General features: G+C 37.8%; 1 pseudogene; it reads left to right on the top strand.

The window, feature by feature from the left end:
- Positions 1–1,284: 1,284 nt before the first annotated feature.
- On the top strand, positions 1,285–1,867 carry LOC106982340 (40S ribosomal protein S11-like; annotated as a pseudogene).
- The last annotated feature ends 3,074 nt before the right edge of the window (positions 1,868–4,941 follow it).

Below are 4,941 nucleotides of genomic sequence, written 5' to 3'. Positions count from 1 at the left end.
GTTATGTTACAAAGCTGTAGTGATCAAAATAGTATGGTACTGGCATAAAAACAGACACACAGGTCAATGCAACAGAATAGAGTACCCAGAAATACACCCACAACTATATGGTCAATTAATCTTTGACACAGCAGGAAAGAATATCCAGTAGGAAAAAGACAGTCTCTTCAACAAATGATGTTGGCAAAACTGGAAAGCAATATGCAAAAGAATGAAACTGGACCATTTTCTTACACCATACACAAAAATAAATTCAAAATGGTTGAAAGACCTAAATGTGAGACCTGAAAACAAAAAAATCTCAGAGGAGGGGTGCCTGGGTGGCTCAGTCAGTTAAGTATCTGACTCTTGATCTCACCTCAGATCTTGATCTAAGGGCCATGAGTTCAAGCCCCACATTGGGCTTGGTGCTGCGAGCAAAGCTTACTTTAAAAAAAAAGTAAAAATAAAAATAAAAAATCCTAGAGGAGAACACAGGCATTGCTTTCCTGTGGACATTGGACAGTGCAACTTCTTTCTAGATATGTCTCCAGAGCAAGGGAAACAAAAGCAAAATAAACTATTGGGACTTAATCAAAATAAAAAGCTTCTGCACATCAAAGGAAACATCAGCAAAACACAACACAACCTACAGAATGAGAGAAGATATTTGCAAATGACACATCAGATAAAGGATTAGTATCCAAAATATATAGTTTATAAAACTCAACACCCCCAAAATGGATAATCCAATTGAAAATGGCAGAAGATATGAACAGACATTTTTCCAAAGAAGACCTACAGATGGCCAACAGACACATGACAAGATGACTCATCATCATCAGGGAAATACAAGGAAATACAAATCAAAAGTACAAAGAGATATCACCTCACACCTATCAGAATTGCAAAACTCAACAACACAGGAAACAACAGGTGTTGGTAAGGATATGGAGTAAGGGGAACCCTCTCGCACTCTTGGTGGAAATGCAAATTGTACAGCCACTCTGGAAAACAATATGGAGATTCTTCCGAAAGTTAAAAATTGAACTACCATACAATCCAGCAATCACACTACTAGGTATTTATCCAAAAAATACTAATTCAAAGGTATACCTGCACCCTGATGTTTACAGCAGCATTATCTACAATCTACATAGCGCAATTACAGACATAGCCCAAGTATCCATTGACAATGAATGGATAAAGAAGACGTGGTATATATATATATATATATATATATATATATATATATATATATAAACTATGAAATATTACTCAGCTATAAGAAAGAATAAAATCTTGTCCTTTCTTCAGGTGGCTGGGAAGATGGCAGACTTTTAGACTCACCATGCCCATCTAAAACAGACAACCAACTTTCAAAGTCAAGAGAGGGTCCTGCTTAGAGAAACTGGCAAAAAGAAGCTGCTATGATACTGCATAAACATTGCTCTAGGCTTCAAGAAGCCCAAGGAGCCCACTGACAAGAAATGCCCCTTTACTGGTAATGTGTCCATCCAAGGGCAGATTCTGCCCGGTGTGGTGTCCAAGATGAAGACACAGAGAACCACTGTCATCTGCTGAGACTACTTCCACTGCATCCAAAAGTACAACTGCTTTGAGAAATGCCACAAGAACATGTCCGTGCACCTGTCTGCTTTGGGGATGTCCAGACTGGCAACACTGTCACAGTGGGTGTTGGCTCTTGAAAAAGGCTGTGTACTGCAACAGGCTCAAAGTCGCAAAGGTCACTGGCACCAAGAGGCAATTCCAGAAGTTCTGAGACTAGTCATCTGCCCACACCCCAGAAGAAAACAAAGTTATTTTCCCAGTCAAACAAAAAATGGAACCTTGCTATTTGCAATGACATGGACAGAGCTAGAGAGTATTATGCTAAGGAAAGTAAGTCAGTCAGAGAAAACCAAACACCATAGTTCACTCATATGTGGAATTTAAGAAACAAAAGAGCAAAGAGGGAAAGAGAGAGAGAGGTAAGGCAAGAAACAGGCTCATAACTACAGAGAACACGCTGCTGGTTACCCAAGGGGAGGGTGGGGAGATGGGGGGACTAGGTGATGGGGAATGAAGGAGGCGCTTGTGATGAGCACTGGGTGATGTACGCAAGTGTTGAATCCCTATATTGTACACCTGCAACCAACATTACGCTGTATGCTAACTGCTGGAATTAAAATAAAAACTTAAAAAAAAAACTGATGTGTTGAAGTATAGTAAAACCTCGGGTTGTAAGCATAAATCGTTCCAGAGACATGCTTGTAATCCAAAGCACTTGTGTATCAAAGTGAATTTCTCCATAAGAAATCACGGGAACTTTAAAAGATTCATTCCACAACCCAAAAATATCCATATAAAAAGGATTAAAATTCTGTGATATAATACAAAACAATAAAGAAAATACAAAATATAAAGAAAAATGAATAAATTGACCTGCACTTACCTTTAAAACCCTTTGTGGCTGTTGTGAGGGTGACAAGAGAGAGGAGGGCCGTTGTGTAGGACGACTTTCACTAACAGGATCACTGCTATCTATTGGCTCAATGGACTCTTTTTCTTTTCCTGCAAGTTTAACAAGGAACCTATCCAGTGACACTTGCTTTCACCTTCTTTTGACGATTTCACAGAAACGGACATTGCGTTGTCATTAAACAGATTCACTGCTTGCACTGTTACAGCCTTATTCAGGTGGTGCTTTTCTACAAAACTTTGCACTGTTTCCCACATTTTACACATCTCCCTAATGTCATTTGAAGTGAGGGATCCCTCCACTTTTTTCTCTTCCTCCTCCTCTGCAGACGAGATGCAGGTGTAAACTTCTTATAAAATTTTGCAATTTCGGTGCATACCTCGTTTATACTTCTCACTGATTTCCTTCTTAACTTCCACAGTCATCATCTCCTTCTTACTGCCGTTCTTTCAACCGCTTTCCACAGGAGGGCCATCGTACACGCTCGCAGGGATGTTGACTGCAGTACATATACTGTGACTGTGTCATATACTGTATTTAATGTAACTTGGTAATAAGGCAGCAGAGGAAAGGGTCTATATCTGCAGGCAGCCTGACCTAGGATGAGGCAAAGCATTCCTAAACTCATTCTTGGGTGGAAAAGCAAAGGACCATCCATAGGTGCTTTGAAGTGACAAAAAATACACAATTGCCAGTTGTAGGCACCTTCCAGCGTTCTGAAATATCACTGATTCCTGCCAAACACTGCGGCCTGAGATCGAGCATCTGAGCATGGGAGACCATCATCACCTACAATCCCGCAATGAGAGAGAGAGAGAGAGTGAAGAACCATTGGCTCAGTTGTGATCATGTGACATTCAGCATTACAAACTACTCATATTGTAAGACGTCACTCATTTATCAAGTTAAAATTTATTAGGAACATTCGCTTATCTTGCAGAACATTTGCAGAACAAGTTACTCACAATCCAAGGTTTACTGTCTATGGGAATCGCCGTATGCTTAACTGATTGGAGCTACACTGTTTATGAGGCTTCCTTCAAGTAATATCTTCTTTCATTAAGACACAAGTGTTTGTAAACATAAGTTTACAAACTTATAAAAATAAGGGAATAAATATAAGGGAAGAGCCATATGCTTAACTAATTGAAACTACCCTGCATTTAAGCGTTTTCACAAGTAGCATCTTCTATCATTAACATAGAAGTATTTTTGAAAGTATTTGTAGAAGCATATTAGAATAGCCGTGTGCTTAACTCATGGAAACAATACTGTGTATAAACCTTCTCTGAAGTAACATCTTCTTTCATTAAAAGAAATATGTATGTAACCTTTTTTTTGTAGACGCATGTACAAAGTGCCTTAAGCTTACCTCCTAAAACTACACTGCGTACAAATAAACCTTTCAAGTAACATTGTCATTAAAATGTAAGCATTGGTAAACTTAAGTGTAGAATGATTTTAAAAAGTTCAAAATGAAATAATCATATGAACCAGCAATCCCAGTTCTAGGTATATATCCAAAAAAATCAAAAACAAGGTCTCTAAGAGATGTTTGTATACCCATGTTTGTAGCAGCATTTTTCACAATAGCCAAGTTCCACTGACAGATGAATAAACAAAATATATTATAAACATACAATGGAATATTATTCAGCCTTAAAAAGGAAGGACAATCTAATACATGCTACAACATAGATGAACCTAGAGGATTATGCTCTAAGTGAAACAAGCTGATTACAAAAAAGACAAATACAGTATGATTAACAAACATGAGCTACTTACAATAATCAAATTCATACAAACAGAAAGTGGAAGAGTGGTTGCCATGGCCTAAGCATAGGGAAGAATAGGAAGTTCTTATTCAATGAGTATAGAGTTTCAAAACGGCAAGATGAAAAGAGTTCCAGAGATGGATGGTGGTGACAGTTTCACAAGAATGTGACTATCACTGAACTGTGTACTTTAAAAAGGTTAAGGTGGTAGGGGTGCCTGGGTGGCTCAATCAGTTAAGAGTCCAACTCTTAATTTCAGCTCAGGTCATGATCTCATGGTTTGTGAGGTCCAGCCGCACGTTGGGTTCTGTACTGACAGTGCATGGGGAATCACTTGGGATTCTCTCTCTCCCTCTCTCTCTGCCCCTCCCGTGCTCATGATAACACACAGACACTCTCTTTCTCTCAAAATAAATAAATAAATTTCAAAAAAATAAAAATGGTTAAGATGGTAAACTTTATTATGTGTTTTTTACCACAATTAAAAAATTTTTAAATCCTAATATTAAAAAAAAAACTGAAAGAAAAACAGAGAAGGGAATCAGAGTTCCCAGCCAATTACAAGAAATTACCTAGCCTTAATGTTTTTATAAATAAATTTTGTGAAATCTTTAACAAGCATATAACATACGTTATAAAAGTTTTTTGAGTGAAGAAATATAGAAAGCTTCCAAACTTAATTCCATGAAATGAACAAAATCCTAA

The sequence above is a fragment of the Acinonyx jubatus genome, chromosome B4 (genome assembly GCF_027475565.1).
Source record: "Acinonyx jubatus isolate Ajub_Pintada_27869175 chromosome B4, VMU_Ajub_asm_v1.0, whole genome shotgun sequence".
Taxonomy (NCBI): Eukaryota; Metazoa; Chordata; class Mammalia; order Carnivora; family Felidae; genus Acinonyx; species Acinonyx jubatus.
This window is presented reverse-complemented; position numbering and strand designations above follow the sequence as displayed.